Genomic DNA, 10,757 nt, shown 5'->3' on the forward strand with positions numbered 1-10,757 from the left:
GCCTCCCTCGCCCCCCCCCCGTCCCCACGAAAGGGCTGCCCACTTTTTATGGGGGCCGTCACCTTTAACCATAAAGCAATATCTTTATGGTCCCAACGAATGTTGGGGCGCACCGCCTTCCTCTGTCTAAATTGCTCGTCGTACCGGAGCCAAGCCAAACCCCCATACACCCGGTACGCCTCTCCTATCGCATCCATGTAACAAAATAAGCCTGAACAATTGTCAGGTGCCTTCTCCCCAATCACACTAGCTAAAATAGCAAATGCTTGCAACCAGTTCGTGAATGACCGCGGTATCAGCCGATACCGCCGCCGTTCCTCCTCCTCCTTCTTCTCCTCCTTACGGGGCCTATCCAGATTAAAACGCTCTAAAGGGAGCAATGAAAATATATCCACGTATTCCCCTTTCCAAATCTTCTCCCTCACCTCCTGCTTCAGGTGGGCCCCCAATGGCCCCTCAAAACATACGTACACCTCCCCTTTTGCGGTGTCACTAAGCCTCCCACTCTCCTCCTGCGTCCCCACACCGCCCCCATCAGCCCCCGCACTACTGTTACTTTGCTCACCGCCGGATACCGACACCCCGCTGCTCCCCGGCACCCCAATGCTAACCGGCACCCCACTGCTAACCGGCACCCCACTGCTAACCGGCACACTATTACTGACTGGCACACTAATGGTAGCTGGTGTGCCCGAATTCTGCGGCGCCCATGCTGCCGCCGGGGACGGCCCCGCCCCCTGCCGCAAACCCACCAACCAATCAGCAAAACCACTCAATAATTCAGTAAAGCCCCTACTCATTTCCCCTTGGAGGGCTAACCCTCCCCCCCCCTGACTCTGTGCTAAAGCATTAACAGACATAGAGACAGACTCACCAGGCTGCCTGGGGGCTGTGAACCCAGCAGCCGCAGGTCCAGTGTCCTGACGAGACCCAGCCAATGAAGAGGGACCAGGTATTTCTCCATCATCTGCAGACGCTGCCATCTCTCTTCTCCTGTCATCCCGACCCTCAGGTATAGCACCAGCCGGCGTGACCTCGTTGGAGGCGGAGCCAGCTGTGCGTCTCTCGCTCCGTGTACCAGGCCTGCGGTCCTCAGCCTGTACTTCTGCCCCCCTGGCACGACTCACCCCGCGCTGGGCAGCAGCATGCCCCGCATGCCCCGCCGCTCCAGGTCCAGTACCACGCACCGCCGGATCTTCTTGCACGTGGGGGGGGTCCCCCCCGCGCGGAGGGTTCCGCCTGCTGGTTGGATTCCTCCCAGACCTGGTCCTGCGGGCGGAAGGTGCCCGGCCCGCCGCCTGGCCTGGAGGGTCCCTGACGGGGCTCCTTGAACGTCGCTGAACCCTGGGGGACACAGATGGGCTGAAGCGCTCCGGAGGCCTGGACCTCCGAGGCCGTGCGCCCGCTGGAGCAGCCTCCTGCGTTGCTGCTCCCAGTCCCCCCAGCAGACCTGACATCTGCTGCTGCAGCCACTCAGCCCCTCTGGTGCCTGCTGCCTCCCTGAGGGCAGCCAGCGCCGCAGATACCTCAGCATCAGCGTTTGGGGAAGCCATGGGAGATGCAGTGCTGCTTAGCTGTTAAGAAAAATCTCCCAGTGACCCCTATTTCCTGTCTGCACCCTGCTTATATACCCTTACAACACCCCGTTAAGCCCCTCCCCCTTATGACCCTCTCCTTAGACACCCCTTCTATGACTGTCCAGCTAGTCAGCTCCCTACAAACCCTGTCAGGGGAGCCTACCCCCAGGCTTTGCCTCCAGTCCAGCTCCTACAGTACTGAGTGCTGATTTCCCTATTGTCTAGAGCTCCAGGAAAATACAGTATAACAGGAAAATACAGTAACACACACATAATTACATACAGTGCACCTTACACACACACACACACACACAATTACATACAGTGCACCTTACACACACACACAATTACATACAGTGCACCTTACACACACACACAATTACATACAGTGCACCCTACACACACACAATTACATACAGTGCACCTTACACACACACACACACACACACACACACACACAATTACATACAGTGCACCTTACACACACACACACAGATAATTATATACAGTGCACCTTCCTGTGCACTATCATGCTGCTGGAGGGCCTGCCGATTTGCCCCGCCCCCTTTTCGGATTTCTCCTCCGGAGCCTGCTGCTGGCTGGTTCTTCATCATAAACCTCTTGGGATGTTGGTGAGGGGTATGAGGAGCTAAAATTACTAGCCCCCTCTTCAGATGGCTGCCAGGCACACTGCCAGCTTTACAGTGAAGAGGCTAAAAGTAAATCTAAGCTCTCAGCAGCACTGAACTCATACCTCCCAACTGTCACGATTTCCGCGGGAACGTCCCGATATTCGGGGACGTTCCCGCGTCCCGCCCGGGGCCGCCATTGTCCCGCGGTGGGGGGGACAGTTGGGAGCCCCCCCAGCTTGCCGAGAATAGACGCTGTGCGCATGCGCACAGCATCTATTCAGCGCCGACGAGCGGCGAAAACGGGGGCGTGGCCGGAGTTCGCCCCCTTTTCTCGAGGCCGAGCCCCCTTTTCGGGAGCGCGCGCGGCTTCGCCACGCGAATGTCCCGACCTCCCAACTTCAAAAGTTGGGAGGTATGCTGAACTTCCGGCAGCAAGGGCTGCTAGGACGTGTAGTTTACTTTCAGTTTAATTGCTAGAGTGCAGTGTGTCAGCCTACTCATGACCCGGCTGGGCTGCCTGCTCCTGAGTCCTGTAATAGTGTTGGCTGTGTTCACTTAGCTCCTGGATCGGATCATGCCCCCATAGTTGTGGTGCTGGCTCCTCTTCTGTGACAACTGCAGCAGCAGGTGCGTTACCGCTCACTGCAGATGAAGTCACAGGCGGAGGCTCGTGGAGGTGTAGGCTCCTCTGTGCCCCCCCTAGTGGCTAACGCCCGGCGGCCAATGTCTCCATTGCCTCCGGGAGTTACGCCACTGGTCATATGATTGATAGAGACACCAAATCATGCAGTGTAAGGGACAGAGCAGATCCTTTAATCAAGTGTGTGTGTGTGTGTGTGTGTGTGTCTGTCAGTGCACTGGACAAGAGAGTAGCTACTAGCAAGAAGAAATAGGAGCCTTACCATGAGTTGGGAGAATATGTGCTTAAAGAATGAGGCATGGCCTTATGGGAATGCCGCGGCCACAAGCTACGTCCCGCTTTCCATCAATTTGGGTGTATGGCCAGCGTTCTGGGACCTCCAACTACGTTGAACCCACTGCAGGACATAGGTGCCATTTATGTTTTTGCTGGTGGGTGCTCAAGCCAAAAATATAGAGGAGTGGCTTCATGGGGAAGGGGTATGTGGCCACAAAATAATCCAATTTATATTACGGAGCATAAATGCCCCCACAGTGCAGGTACTCCGCGGACAGAATACACTCTTCTCGGCATACTGTTTCCCAGGTGGCGTGTCTGGCAATGTGGGTGCTGCAGCCGCAAGTTAATATGGCAGCCCAGCAGTGGGTGCTCATCAATTTCCATGGGTGCTCGGGCCCTTGAGCACCCACAGAATCGGCACCTATGCTGCAGGACACGGGTGGGTTGATAAACAGTCACAAAAAAACAGGACTGTCCTGCGAAAAACAGTTGGGAGGTAGGTCAATATAATACCATACTAATATTCCCAAAACATCTAATTAGAGTCAAATATGTATAATAAAGGTAATTATATATACGATCCACATGTTCATAAGAAACACTGGAGTCCCAGTGTATCATTGAGCCCTTTTGGAGCGAACGTATTTAACCTAAAGATCCAACGGCTTTCCTTTTGCATAAGAATCTTATTTCTGTTTCCTCCTCTCAATGAAGGTGGGAAATGATCAATCCGCATACTTCTTATACTAGCTATGCTGTGTTTAAACTCCAGACAGTGACGAGCTACTGGCTGGTCTGAATGTCCCCTATTTGAGTCCCTGATGATGAAGTATACACCTCGTAACAGCGTAGGACCGTAAATACGTTTTTTTCTGCTAATGGTGATTGAAAGTCTGTTGGAGTGCCACTGATTTCCCCATCTATCTACAAGGACCGCAGTGTTCCAAGGATGGCACCGCAGCAAGTATCCCATCATTTTCTCGATTTTGCATTCAGTTTTATTAATATCTCAAACCATTATGATAAAGTTCCCAATATTTCTTGTCCCTGTGATGACATACAGATGTGTTCACCTATATTTAGCGGGTGTAGATCGTATTGTCGACACCACTTAGATCGACACCGTTGGGTTGACAGATGGCAAGGTCGATAGGTGTCCAGGTGGACATGGGTGAAGGTCGACAGGTGGCAAGGTCGACATTGGTTTAGGTTGACACAACGTTAGGTTGACACTGATTAGGTCGACAGGTCGGAATGTCGACATGTTTTTTTTACTGATTTTTTTTACCCAAATGTCATGGACACAGTTGGAAGTCAACCGCTACACTCGCTATGCTTCGGGCACGGTGCCTCACTGCGCTTGGCACACTATTTTATTCTCCCACCATGCCCTACTGGATGGTAGGGCATGAAATACCGCCTGTCGGCACATGTCGGCTCAAAAAACAGTAAAAAAAAAAACATGTTAACCTTCCAACATTGTCCCATATCGACCTAGACACCTGTCGACCTTGCCACCTGTCGAGCCAACAGTGTCAACCTAATGACAGTCTACCTAAGTGGTGTCAACAATACGACCGTATCCCATATTTAGCACCCCTGGATATTCAAAAGCCCTTCTAGTTATGCCATGCTGTGATCTGGTACTGCCAAACTTTTTTTTTTTGTGCGACTGTTTCAATTAAATGTGTCTTATTCACAAAACAAAGGATGAACAAGCAGTTTTTGCTGATTAAAACTATTAGAGGGATGCCTACATTCTGTATACTAGTGTTTTGCTGCATAAAAATAATAATTATATATATATATATATATATATATATTCCAGGAATCCGCACTCACATCTAGGAATATTGGAAAAATCGGGGTGCTCCCCTAGGGAAGGATGATGTTCCAAATAATGTCCGGTTTTTAGGCCAGAGAGGGCACTCACCACCACAGTAGGTACAATGCTTATTTATTCATTCAGATAGAGCGAGGGCCGCATAGGTCAGAGGGAATTTAAGATACTGGGAATTTGTTGTCCATAAGTAGTGTAACAACAACAGCAGTGCATAGCCGTGGGTAATAACAGAGAGTAGCAGGTGGAACTACCAATCAGGGTGCAGGGGGGCGTCAGCTTAGAGAGGGGTATATCTGGGATTGCAGCCAGGAAGTGAGCCTCTTTGAGTCTGGATTCATCTGGAGACAGTCCTGAAGCGAAGCTAAGTACCTTTCATTATCTTGCAATCATGTCTGGCCGCCCACGCCGCTCAGCGCCCCCACCTCGCTGGCTTGCGGACGCCGCCCGCCCGCTATCCTCCGCAGCGTCGCGGGGCGGGGGGAGGACGCCGGCAGGTCCCCGCTACTCGGCGGGGCCTGCGTCCGTAGCACCCAGCGCAAGGTCACCAGCACGCGCTAACATGCTGCCGCCGGGTGCTGACGCGCCATATGCGCCTGGGTCACCCGGCGGTCGCGGCAACGCCGCGGGCGCAGAGTCCCTGCTCCAGGCCGCGAGTCACGCGGCCGACGGAGCGGGCAGCAGCGGCACACGCAGGGCGTCAGACGCCACCCCAGCGGCTGCGTGGGGGACCCCCCCTGCCGCCGGAGGCTCTGGAGCATCATCCCCAGCGTTAGGCAGCCCATACAGCCACCGCTTATCTGGTCTGGGCCTAGTCGCCACCGAGACGCCAGGCTCCCCCACAGGTTCCCTCCCAGGCAATCTGAGGGCATCCACTCCTGTGGGCAGTCCCATCCAGCGCATCACTGGCGGACCAGCCAGCAGCCCTATTCCTCTCATGGCTGGCCAGGTCATTTCATTTCCCAGGGGTGGGGGGATCCCCGCCACCGGCAGAAGGGGGACAGCCCCGGGGGTTTTCCCTATGGCGGCCATGGTAATTCAGGTGCAGCCAGGGGGCGCAGAGCGGGCACAGGCCGCAGCCCCTGCCCCTCCCACGGCACCAACATACCCACAGCAACAGCCTTGGTATCCCGGCATGGGCCCCGGGGCAGGTTATGGTGCGGGTTATCAGGGCCCCCATCAGATGCAGCAGGGGGTACCCGCTTCAGGGCCCCACGGGTTTAGTCATTTCCAACACCACACTACCCCGGGACAATTTTCCCAGGTGTGGTCCGGAGCTACCCCAATGGCGGGCGTGAGCCAAGGCTACCAGCCCGCCCCGCCGCAGTTTGCGCAACAGCCAACCTGGGGCCCCTCCCCGGGTTTCCCGTATTTCCCGGGCACAGGGGGTTTGGGAAGCGGGGTTTCAGGCCCCTCCTGGCAGGGGTACCCCCCACATCCAGCTCCACACTGGCCGACCGGCCATCAGCAAGCTCATCAGGGCGCAGGGTACCCCCAAACGCAGCAACAGTACGTGGCACCCACCCAGCCCCATGTTTCATCCGCTAGTAGCGTTTCGGGCGGGCAGTTTGTGGGATACGACCAGGCGCAGTTTTCCCGTTACGGCTCAGCCAGTAATATTGTACCTTTGTCTCCAGAGCATGACGCAGGGGCTGTTCCCGACGCTGTGCCTAGAGGGCCATCCCGCAATGCCGTCAACGTGTCTGTCCGACAAGCAGCCCCACCACCTCGACCACCCACACCAACGGCCTCTACGGGCAGGGAATCAGCCGGCTCTGTTTCAAGTGATCACCAGGCATTGGGCCTGTCAGCGGCGGCTGCCGACACAGAACCTTCAACATCAGCCGCTGTAGAACAGGGCGAAACATCCATGGGTGGTGAGCATACTGGTTCTTCTATGTGTGATTCTTCATCTTATCACTCATCTGCCAGTAGTGATGGGTCTGGTTCCCCCAAGCGCCCGCGTAAGCTGGCTAAATTAGTAGCACGCGCGGTAGCAAAGAGGGTCAAGGGCACCAAGCGCCCCAGGAGGGAGACCGCCGCAGTGGAGGCTCCTCCCTCCGGGGACATGGTGCACTGCGCTAACACAGCCCTGTCGCGAGGTCTACGCAGGGGGGTCAAGGACAGGATAAAAAGGGGCAAGTTCGTTGACCTGTTCGCACTCACCACGGACATGAAGAAGGACCTGGACAAAGCCAAAAAGGCCTCAGGCAATGGTGAGCTCGCCTTTAAGAGTTTTCACAATTGGCTGAAGGGGTTCCTGGTGTTCGCCTCGTGTTACCTCAGCACCAGGCCCGAGGAACACATGAATGTCATCCGTTACTTATTCTTAATTAACGAGACATTCATGTCCTACAAGGCTAACGCCTGGCGTGAATATGACGAGAAGTTTCGGCTTAATCACGACGGGTCCAGAGTCATGCCCATGGGGTGTAAACATGTTGAGATATGGTTGGAGGTGATAGGCAAGGGGCAGCCCTCCACGGAGTCCTCCTCAAAGAAGTCCTTTCCAGGGGCTAAACCCGGGGCTAAACCTGGCGGCAAAGGGAAGTGCTTTGCTTTCAACGACGGCAAATGTGAGCGGGGCGCAAAATGCCGCTTCCGCCATGAATGCCGTCATTGTGGGGCAGGGCACCCGGGCAAATCTTGTCGAGCCCCCGGGCACCAGGCAGACGCTGGAACTAGCAGTAAATAAGGCCCCCTCCCCGATAGTGGTACCGGAACTGTTGCGCCGCCTGGCCAATTATCCTAGCAGGGCCGACGCATCGTTCCTGGGCCTAGGTTTTACCCACGGTTTCCACCTCCCTATCCCTGAGTCAGTGTTAGTAGTGTCCCACAAGAACCTCAAGTCGGCGAGGGATTTCCCCGAGGTGGTAAGACTTAAAGTGAGAGCTGAAAAAGAGTTGGGCCGCATGGCGGGGCCTTTTCAGACCGAGCCATTGCCGGGGATATGTTTCTCCCCTTTGGGGGTGGTCCCCAAGAAAACACCCGGCAAATACAGGCTAATTCAGCATTTGTCTTACCCCCACGGGGCGTCCATCAACGAAGCCATCCCCGAATGCTATTGCAGTGTGCGATATCAATTATTCGATGAGGTTCTCGTCATGGTCCGGGATTGCGGCAGGGGTGCCCTTATGGCTAAGCTAGACATAGAGTCAGCTTTCCGCCTTCTCCCATTGCACCCCCAGTCATTTAGGTTCATGGGTTCCCGGCTAGACGGGGGGATATACATAGACAAGTGCCTGCCCATGGGGTGCTCGGTCTCCTGCTCCTATTTTGAGAGATTCAGTTCCTTCCTACATTGGTGCATCCAAACCGACACAGGCTGTAGAGGAGTCGCGCACTACCTGGACGATTTTCTCTTCATGGGGCCAGGAGACGTGACACGTGCGGGAACATATTAGCGGCAGCCATGGAGATCATGACGGCCCTAGGGGTCCCCATTGCAGCAGATAAGACAGAGGGCCCTACCACGGTTCTGTCATATCTGGGCATAGTGATAGATACGGGAGCGGGTTGTTGTAGACTCCCTGAGGATAAAGTGGTTAAGTTACACGCCCTCATAGAGGAATGCAGACAGAAGAAGAGGGTCCAGCTGCGCAAGTTGCAGTCTCTGCTTGGATCATTTAACTTCGCATGCCGCGTCATCCCCATGGGTAGGGTGTTCTGCCGCAAGCTGGAACGGGCCACAGCAGGGGTAAGGGACCCCCACCACACCGTTAGGCTGTGCAGGGAAATGAGGGACGACCTGTTGGTGTGGTCCACATTCCTGGAACACTTCAATAGGGAACTCATCTGGCCTTCGGACCCCGCCTCCAACGTTGAGCTGCAGTTGTTCACGGACGCGGCGGGATTGTCAGGCTTCGGGGCGTATTTCAATGGGGAATGGTGCGCCGCAAGGTGGCCTCAGTCGTGGGTTGACCGTGGTTTCACGGTCAACCTGCTGCTGCTTGAACTTTTCCCGATCATAGTCTCAGCAGAACTCTGGGCCTCGCGATTAGCGAACCAGCACATAGTGTTCTGGTGTGACAACCTAGGGGTTGTGCATGCCAGCAATAATCAGCGAACGGCATCCCCAGAGTCATTGCGCCTCCTAAGGCATTTGGTGTTACTCTGCTTGCGGCACAACATTCACTTTAGAGCCAGGCATGTCCCGGGGGTGGATAACAATGTAGCGGACGCTCTTTCTAGATTTCAGTTTAGTAGGTTTAGGGAATTGGCCCCAAAAGCTTCACCACTGGGGCTTAAGTGTCGCCCTTCTGTGTGGCAGATCATAGAGCCGGCATGACGGACCTGGCTTTATTGTCATTGGCCCCTTCCACCCGCAGAGCTTATGGGGCTGCTTGGCAGGATTGGTCGACATTTCAGGGCTCCCCCGAAGCCAGCGGTAAGTCGGTCAACGACCGGTTACTCGCTTTCGTTTGGGGTCATCATAGGCGAGGCAGGTCAAAGTCGGCTATGGCGGCGGCTTTGGCAGGCATCGCCTTTCATTCGCGCTTACGCGGAGAACCAGACCCCACGAGGTCCTTTGTCCTATCAAAAGCCATGAAGGGTTGGGCGAAAGTGCGTCCGGTGCCCCCGGATGCACGCAAACCCATAGACGAGAACTTGCTGGGGGAGCTGATAGGATGTTTAGCCTCAGTAGCAGAAAACGAGTTTGAGGCGTCGTTATTTAGGGTTGCATTCGCATTTGCGTTCTATGGCGCATTCCGCATCAGTGAGCTGGTGGCTGCTAGCAAGCACGCCCTCATTGGACTCCTCGGGGAAGATGTAATCTCTCGAGGAGGACAGGTATTATGCAAACTCTGGAGGTCCAAAACGGACCAATTGGGCAGGGGCCATTGGGTTACCCTGAAAGCGCAGGCTAACGCTGCTACATGTCCAGTTTCCTTATGTCGGGAATATAGCTCCCGCAGACCGGGGGCTGCCTTGCAGTTCCTAGCACATGCGGATGGACTACCGCTGACCCGATTCCAGTTTTCGGCTGTGTTTCGGCGATGTTTGGCTGAGTTAGGTCTGCGGGAGCAAGATTTCGGAACACATTCCTTCCGAATTGGAGCAGCCACTTGCGCAGCGGCGGCAGGGCTTCCACCTTCCGCTATTCAAGCGGTTGGCAGGTGGAAGTCTTCCGCTTATAAGAAATACGTAAGGTTAGATAAGTTAGATAAGTAGTAGAGTAAGCGCCTCTTGCGCCGGCCCAAAAACGATTGTTTACAATCGGTTCTGGAAGGCTAGCGTTCCGGAATCGACGGTGTGAAGGGAATTTTTTAATTTTTCCTCCTACGGTGGTCTAATTCAATTGGCTTCCCCCTAAAGTCCACAGGAGGTTTTTTAAGTTTTTCACCTTCACTTGGGTCGTAGAAAATGTATTTTGTTGTGTGTACAGTATATCATGATGTTAACCTCTAGGTTTCTTCTTTTTCAGCTCCTCTCCCCTCCGAATTGACTCTGGGTAGGGTTTGGTTCGTAGGGCACTCATTTATTTTTTGGGCAGCTAGGCACCCTTTAGCCTCCGGGGCCCCCGTCATAGCAAAGGCTTCAGAAACACGGTGGTTCGGGGTTCGGGGCCTGCAGTGGGACGGTTTTTGGGACCTGGTGTCTGCCAAAGCCCGTAGGTGGGGCCGTCCCGACGTGCTGGTTATCCACTTAGGTGGCAATGACTTGGTTAGAAGGACAGGCATCGACCTGACGGTTAAGATCAAGAAAGATTTGTCACGTCTGTTAGAACTCTGGCCGGGTTTGAGACTGGTTTGGTCTGACGTTATTCCACGCGTTAACTGGCGTGGGTG

Source organism: Crinia signifera, chromosome 12 (assembly GCF_055691185.1).
Source record: "Crinia signifera chromosome 12, ASM5569118v1, whole genome shotgun sequence".
NCBI lineage: Eukaryota > Metazoa > Chordata > Amphibia > Anura > Myobatrachidae > Crinia > Crinia signifera.